This window comes from Patella vulgata, chromosome 2 (genome assembly GCF_932274485.2).
Source record: "Patella vulgata chromosome 2, xgPatVulg1.2, whole genome shotgun sequence".
In the NCBI taxonomy this organism is placed as follows: Eukaryota; Metazoa; Mollusca; class Gastropoda; family Patellidae; genus Patella; species Patella vulgata.
This window is the reverse complement of record NC_065880.2, coordinates 76,975,251-76,984,364: the sequence shown is the minus strand read 5'-3', so window position 1 is coordinate 76,984,364 and position 9,114 is coordinate 76,975,251. Positions and strand designations below refer to the sequence as shown.

Sequence of the window (9,114 nt, the reverse complement as noted above, 5' to 3'; positions counted from 1 at the left end):
ATAAACAAACCCCTTTATAAGCGGACATCATGAACCTTTAAAGAAAGGTATATAATATAAACAAAACCCTTGTTAAACGGACACCATTAACCTCTATAACTAATAAATTCTTTGCTTGATAAAGACGAGAGAACCCTCGTCGTAACTACGTCATAAATAAATCTTTCAAGTAACTTGTATTATTCCATATAATTGTGTCACGTGTTAAGTATTATATTCCTTTGATAAACGGAAACCATGAAACTTTAAATATTTAATTATTACCAATGGAGTAAAAAGTGGCTAGTGGACCAAAACAATGCATATATAATGAGATCACAGGGAGTCTGACAAATTCTTTAAGTAAATTACTATGGTTCATCGTAAGGTCTGGCGACATTCAGTTTCACCTGGGATTAATTAAAACGAGCTGCCTATAATAACCACGTTTTAAATAAATGAATACTGTCTGAAGTTAATGGTGTCAAGGGGACAAACAAAACTTCAAATAGATCATATCCGTTTATACCGATTACTACATGTTCTCGGAGTTCAAACCCCCGGTTGTCACTTATAAGTGATGCAGGACAGAGCGCCAAATAGATAATATCCGTCTATACCGTTTACTCCATGTTCTCGAAGTTCAAACCCTTGGCTGTCCCCTGTAATTAGTGCAGGACAAAGCGCCAAATAGATAATATCCGTCTATACCGTTTACTCCATGTTCCCGAAGTTCAAACCCCTCGGTTGTCCCTTGTAAGTGGTACAGGACAGAGCGCCAAATAGATAATATCCGTCTATACCGTTTACTCCATGTTCCCGAAGTTCAAACCCTCGGTTGTCCCCTGTAATTAGTGCAGGACAGAGCGCCAACTAGATAATATCCGTCTATACCGTTTACTCCATGTTCCCGAAGTTCAAACCCTCGGTTGTCCCTTGTAATTGGTGCAGGACAGAGCGTCTGGCAAGGAACAACGTATTGAATTTCAACTACCAAATGCTCTTTTGCGTACACGTCAATGGGTAAACGCGATCTGGGTTATTTAAAAAATTCTAACGACACGACACATTACCTTGTCAGGTCCCCCGCCCTGCTCCACTGACAAGTGGACACCCCTCTGAAACATGACCTGGAACACCGGGATTAAACCAGGCGGAACTCTTGGTGTTGGTTGGTAGGACTGCGCACTACTTAAAGACCCACCGTGGCTCTGGATAAAAGCAATAGTGGACAATGGGAGACATACATACAAAGTATTATGTTGGGTTAGGGAGCCAAAGTCTTGCTCACTGGGCCACCGTGACTCCCACCAAACTTTAACAAACTGTATCATTAGTATCAATATATACTGAATCAAGTATATATTAATTGACGTATATATATATATATATATATATATATACAAATCATATACTGACAAATATCAACCATCTGATATTAAAGGAGATAAAGCTCTTAACTCAATATGATCCAGTCTTCGACATTACAATCAGGTACTATTATTGGTTCATTCCAATCAATATTGGTGTTATCCTACCGTGAAAATATATAGACTTCTGATTTAAGACAAAGTGAACAATTTAAAACCAGTACACGTCGACGTGTATTGTTTGCTCTCGAGTGCCATTTGTAATACCTCGACTTGGTAAACGAGGCAAAGGTTCAGTGTGGTAGTGAAATTTCAAACTTTAATCCATATGTAGACAGGAATAACCAGGCTGAACCGTACTGATTAGAAATTAGAATATACATTTCAAAAATTGAATGTAAATCATTTTAAATACATTCATATTACATTAATTTGTGCTTTTCCACCCACTCATTTTACATTAATATATGTTTTCCGCCAAGTGTCGTCCTTTTTGAGCTTCCTCAGAATAGAGATTTAGCTCCTTCAATATACAAAGAAAATTCTAAATGTTCCCAATCTCTTTCCATCTTGGCTGGATTACATGATCGAATGCCGATTAGGTTTTAAGTAATGTATAGCATTTCATAGCATGGAATCCTTATTGGAGGTTATAGTGAACTTTCGTTGAACCGAAATACACACTGAACAATTCTACAGATAGGTTTTAAGTAAACTGTAGAGTTTCATAGCATGGTGTCTATACTTGAGTCCTTGACTTAGCTACTACTGCCTAGTTTATCTAATATGAAATGAAATGAAATGGAGTTTAATGTCCTGCTGTTTTATCTAATATGAAAATCTAAACGCGACAGTGCCAGTGAAGGACAACCGCGAAAACGCTGTTGTGAGAACGAATCTAAACTGTATTAACTCATAACGTTGCTTCGAAACGTCGCCCAAATAAATTAGTAGCTGTTTTACTTAAGTACGTGTTATAGTTTATTGCTGTAACCAGTTACTAATAAATGCCTCTAAAAGATTAGAATCTGAACTAATATAAACAATTCGGCAGGAATCTCTCATTTTCGTGATCGAATTCGTTAGCCTCTTCAGGTTCTTAAATGTGTTTATATCAATCAGGACTAGCGGGTACCCATGTCGAAATGGTAATGAGCGGATAAGAATACAAGCTGTCATTCCGTAAATCCAATTATCGGTCATATCCAGTTTCAGCTAAAGATGCTGGTTGGTGAAAAGAAGTAGGCAGATGATTGAAATCCTTGTCATTTTTACAACGTATTTATCTTAAATGAAACTTTAAACTTTTGAAGCAATGGTATAATTAAACAGGCATTATGCATGAGCTAAACCATATTTCATAAATATAACATTTGCAAACATATAATTCTTAAATTAGTTGGCAAGTAACATAACATGTTTTTAAACAATAAATCAACATTGCAAATTCCGAAATGGTTAGAACTCCGAATTTCCATTGGGCATTCAACAATGAGTATACTTAAACATTCATTATGCAAGAGCTAAATCTGCCTAACGCAGGCCCTTCTTTAGGCTTGAAATGTTACATAAACTATTAATTAATCAAGCCCCGGTGTCATCGGATGGGTCCGATGTTAAGTAGATTAGAACGGTTCAGCCATTTAATGATTTAATCTAAAAATGGTGAAGCGATGGTAAGCTTCGAACAACCAGTACGGAGATTACAATAGGTGCACACATCTTGTCAGGCCTACAAAGGCTAATATCATCGCTCAGAAGAAAGTAATTTGAATGATTTCTTTTATATATTCATTACGTAACAGCTAAATGTTCCTATTGCCCGTCTTTATGTTATATAAACTATTATGTGACATTCATTATATTCAACCTTTCTAGACCATCGAATGGTTGGATACCGCGACATTTGATAGATAAACGATAAAATGGATAATATCGATTGTCAAGTACCGTTGATGCGATAATAAACACCCTTAACACACATATTGCTTCGTTCGGAATAAAATAATTAAATGAAATTTTCAATATATTTATTTTTCATTATTTTTTTGAACTATTATAGCAAGAACGGTCAGCTTTTTTTTATCTAAATCGTACATAATGCATCTTTAAATAATAATGTAAGCTTCTTCACATGTGGAGCAATTGTTGGCAAGCATATTTTTAAAAAAAAAAAAAATGAAACGCAACGAAAATAAACCACAGACCAGAGCTAGCTAAAGCTTGTTCTACACTATATAACTAACTGACTGCCTTACAGAAAGCAAACTACATCTGCAAAATATACCATACAGCTTCGTATCTAACATTTAGTAAGAATAATATTGTATATAGGAAATGTGTTTTGAGGAATAGGAATATGTTTCCATGTCTCTACAATATAAACCAGACATACGGTTTAGCGTAGTATAAAATCGGCATGTCGAACTAAAAATAAAAATATATAGTACTTAATGAGAGTTATATAAAAAAAAAAATCCCCCAAATTTGAAATTGGGCAAATGACGAGAGGTCTGTGCTAAATGTAAACAGATATACTGTATAGTGAAATATACAATCACCAAGTCGAACTAAAATAAAATATAGTGCTTATCGAGAGTTATAAATAATTCCCACAAATTTAGCATTAAATTTATCTTTTAATTCGATTACGATACTAGAGAAAATATAGTGCTTTATGAGAGTTACAAACATTTTCCCCAAATTTGAATTTGGGCAAACGACGCTAAATGTATTGTACGATTTCCAAATGGATTTCCAAGTAAAACCTTTAAGCATTAAATGATACTAAATATGAATCTCGTATATTACGTTTTTTTTTAATAATTCAAAAATATTTTCCCAAAATTTGAATTTGGGCAAACGGTGCTAAATGTGTGGTACACTTTCCAAATGGATTTCCAAGTAAAAGCTTCTAATGTATCTTTCAATTCGATTATGATACTAAATAATTGTGATTCTTGTATATTACGTTTTTTATATTTCATAAATATTTTTTTCTAAGATTTGAATTTGGGCTGTCTACGCTAAATGTGTGGTACGATTTCCATGTAAAAGCTTTTAATGTATCTTTCAATTCGATTTTCATACTAAATATTACGTTTTTCTATATTTCATAAATATTGTCATGATATTATATATATGCTATATGATTGATGGTCAATATAACATGTCCCCGTAAAACAATCGGTTTTCCAATAAACGATAAAGCCAACAAAATGTTTGCGCGTCACGGCAGTGTAAAACTGGTGATTGGCCGTAGTGAAAGCGTGAAACATATAACACTGGCAGTGATTGGCGGTATAGGCTTTTCCGTTTATATTCCTATACAGCTGGTTGTAACTCACTAAACTGTTTAACGAAAAACATTTTTCTACAGGTTTATTAACAACGTATGTTTCTATACTTGGTTTAATATTTTTGTTAAGGTAAGCTATATTAATATTTTCTTCTCATACGCATGATTATAAACTTTGTGCAATCCATGTTGCCATTAAGTGTTGCTGATATGAACTGTTTAACGGAAAACGGTTTTCTACCGTTTTGTTACTAAGTTATTTGTCTGTGCTTTGTTTAATATTTTTCTCAGGGTAAGCTGTATTATCAAGTTCATGTCATACTTTATGTGCATTATTCATTAACATTGTTCAATTTATGTTGTCATTAAGTTCTTCAAGAACACCTTTCAAACTGCTGCTTCTTAATTGTTCGGGAAAAAAAACTTAATTACAAAACCAAACGCACATGGTTGTGCTTTTAGTTTCAAAGTTTTATGTTTTGTTATTTTAAACAAATCAATTACACGTAATTCAAGTGGCTTTTTTATTCATCAAGTCAAGAAGAAACAGAAAATTAAATTGGTGAGGCCTAAGTTTCGGGGTTTGGGGGTGGGGGTGGTCGCGGCGAATGATTAGCGCGTGTGCGTTGTATCTTGAGGTCTGTCATTGAGTCAACTGGTGTGGTTTCGATTTCCCGGTTGTTCGAGTAGGGTCGCTTGTCCAACCTCGTAGGGTTTCTACTGGTCCTCTGGTTTCCTTCCACTGCTTAAGCCCCCTACGCACAAGCGAATTATTGAAATAAGATTGAAGCATATGTTAGTCCCGAAATGACATAGTTTGTGTCGAGTGGACGTTAAACTGTCAAGGGTTCTTTTATATGCACGTCAATGTGCACGACTGTACGTTGTCTCTTGTCAGGCTCCCCCGTCCTGAGCCATTAATAATGGGGTACCACGCCGGAAAATCGTGATGAACTTTCTCGCTCAACAACTTGATAAAAACGGACTGACGGATAGACAGGTGGACCCATTTTAGTCGGTACCCACTTTCTCCAAATGGGGCGAAACAATTAATTTATTCGCGAATATCGATGGTTTAACATTTTATTTGAAGGTGAGCAATGTTGTATTTAGCGGTTGGAAATACATGAACCCATAACAGTATTGTTCTGATTACAAATTACAGACGCAAACTGCGACATGATTTGTCTCGCTGCTTGTTTAATAATATAAATTTTATATATGTTTAACTCACATAATTATCATCTCATTATCTCAATTTAGAACAAGTTGCTGGCTTTGGTCACCATAAAATAGTGATAAAGACGGGCATACGTCATACAGGCAAACTGTCTACTGTTATATCCAATTTCAACTGTCAAGGGTTCTTTAATGTACTCGCCAATGTACACGACTGTATGTTGTCCCTTGCCAGTCCCTCCGCCCTGCGCCACTGATAATCGGGAACCGCACCGGAAAATCGCGGTGAACTTTCTCGGTCAACAACTGAAAACATACGGACGGACAGATAGACGGGTAGATACAATTCCGTAGGTACCAGCCTTCTTAAAAAGGGGAGGGGGAGCAATTAATTCATTCGAGACTATCGATGATTTTACATTTTATTTAAAGGTCAGCGGTCGGACGTAGCTCAAATAAAGTTGTAATTAGCGGTTGGAGATAAAAGAATCCATTACATTTGGAATTTCATACAAAAGTAGGCTGTAGTGCTGCTGTCCGGGCAAAGTTTCCCCCCATTGATCATTGGGCCATAACGTAGAACCCTATTGAATTTCAAAAATTTTATGCGAAATCGAAGAGGTATATAATCGGTTGTGTTTGTATTATGGGTTTATTAAGTGAGATCTGGGACTCGCTTAAACAAACACCAGGGAAATTCCTAACATTTTTTACAATATTGTCCTGATCATAAATTACAGACGGAAACTACGACACGATTTGTCTCGCTGCTTGTTTAATAATAGAAACTTTATGATATATGGTTAACTCACATAACATCTCATTATCTCCATTTAGAACAAGTTGCAGGCTTTGGTCACCATAACATAATGCACTGCTTGTTATTACATTATCCAGTTACTAAATACTTCTAAAAGATCATAATATAACGCTTCGATCAAACCCACGTGAAGCCACGGTGGCTCAGCGAGTAAGACTTTAGCTATCTAACCTGTGTTCGATCCGGTGTTGGACGACAAAGTTCATCTGGATTATCTGGCGTGTAGGTTGGCTTGTCTGGCAAGGGACGATGTATAGTCGGATTGAACATCGAGGTCTCGTGTACACATTGGTGTACCCGTAATGAACCCTTGACAGTTGGAGTTCGATATAACAGTAGCCCTTAGAATCGCTGTCCGGGCAGAATTCCCCTCATAGCCCGTCATTATAGCCCAGTCGGAGCAGAGCAGTAGGATGTTAAGTCCATTTCCTTTCATTGCAAACCTATGTAGGCTTTCATTTGACGAATGCTTGTATAAGGCTGTGCTCTAAGTTGTCATTTCGGAAATTTGAAATTACCTTTTTAAAGAAGATAATATTTTATTGTGCTTAGGGTCATTTTCATTATCATAATAGTGTCTAGTATCCCCTTAAGCATTCGTAAATACATAATAGCAATGTATAGTTCAGTAATATCGCTTAGTTCAATAATTTCGCGTTCTATAGGGAGAGAGAGAGAGAGAGAGAAATGGAGTTGAACGTTCACTCGACACAAAACTATGTCATTGTGGGATGAACATATGGTCGGTTGATTCTCATAACCCGCTTGCTCGTAGGGGTCTTTAGCAGTGGACGGAAACCCGGGCGGAAACCAATTTGGACAGGCGACCACACTCCTTGTCCCTTACTTGACTCAACGACAGACCTTATGATCTAAAGCGCACACGTTGGACCATTTAGCCACCCAACCCCCGACGCGTGCTATAAGCAGTATTTCGTAAGAAATACAAAAATAGTAAAGAAACGTTTGAATATAGATGTAAATTACACTTAATGATTGTCGACATTTGATTTTATAGGCAATGAAAAAAAAAATAATAATACGAGTGGGATGTTTTAAATCTCAACTCAAAACCATGATATGTAAATAATCATTGAATATAACAACCAACATGGCATTAGACACTGTTCTTCAGTATTAACGACGATTTTATTATATATGATTAATAAATGACTTACCAAATGAAAGTACCGACTGGATAGTTTCTGAAACGTAATTTCAATTATTGTTAAAATAGCTTGTTCCATTACTTTAAGGGGAGACTTACATTTCTGATATTGGTGACAACTATGTAAGAGCTAAATCTGCCTATTGTTGGTCTATTTTCTGGCTTCAAAATGTTATTTAAATTATCATTTAAACATGTATTCATGCACATTACAAGCACACAGCCAACTCTACAGACCAGTTGATGGCTCGGATATCAATTCGATCAAACCATCCCCACCATTTAATCGGTTAACGAAAAAAATCGAAAATGGAAAATTTTGTTTATGATCGTAGCAATGACATTCGAGGCTACTCGATTCTTGTCAAACTTCAAACATTCATAATGTCGCTCAGAATAAATTAATTTGACTAAAATTTTCAATATTATGGATTTCTCATTATTTATTTTTGAACCATTATAGCAAAAACGACCAGCTCCTTATATAAGTTTTCCGTAATGTATCTTTAACAATTATAAACCGGTTGGTTTAGCACATTTTTGCTCTCATAACTGCTTGCTAAAATTAGACTGGTCAATTGAAGGGAAATATAAAGGGAAGTATTTGCTACAGACACTTACACTGTATTTTAAGAACCGGGCAAGAATGTGTTTCGTATTCAACAATAATTAGCTCTAGGTGTTTTGGGAAAAATACCATGTAAATATATATTTCGACCTTTGCGAAAAATTGCTTTATTCTTTATTTGTCTTGCCATACGAAAGTTACGCTGTCTGTCTGCAATTAGACAGGAATTTAATTGACCGACATAATCGGCCATTTTAGTCGAAAACACTAAGTATATGAGAATTTTGAGGAGTATTTATTCTGCGGACATTTAATAAAATCGAAAATGTGTGTTTCGTCTTTGTGTGTGCGACAGATGTGAAACCGATAAGAACCTCCATTGCAAAATACTATACTAATCTTTGAATATGGCGGCCATTTATGACAGAGATCTATTCTCATAGTAGATAGTTCTCTGTGTGCGGAATGAACATCAGACATGATATATTTAACGGGGACTAAAATAGAATTAATAACCAATTGTCCAGTAGTCGGACGAAAAACTCAAACAAAACCAAACCCCCCACTGTTCTCGAGCAAACATCCAATGTATTTGTCGATAGTAACTAATTATTAAAATCAACTGAATTCGAAAGAGCTAAAAACCTAGACATTTCCAATCTTAAAGCAACAACAAATTGTCATACTGATTATTTTCTAACGGGGGCCAGTCTGCGAAACATGGTTATAAGA

The 9,114-nt window shown here is 35.7% G+C and overlaps 1 protein-coding gene across 1 annotated transcript in view; it reads left to right on the top strand.

Moving 5' to 3' along the window:
* The first annotated feature begins 4,669 nt into the window (after positions 1-4,669).
* LOC126811660 (RYamide receptor) overlaps positions 4,670-9,114 on the top strand; it is a 61,123-nt gene continuing 56,678 nt past the window's right edge. Inside the window, exon 1 of the mRNA XM_050537472.1 lies at positions 4,670-4,777. The gene's annotated coding sequence lies outside the window, so the exon portion shown is untranslated. The remainder of the gene's footprint in view (positions 4,778-9,114) is intronic.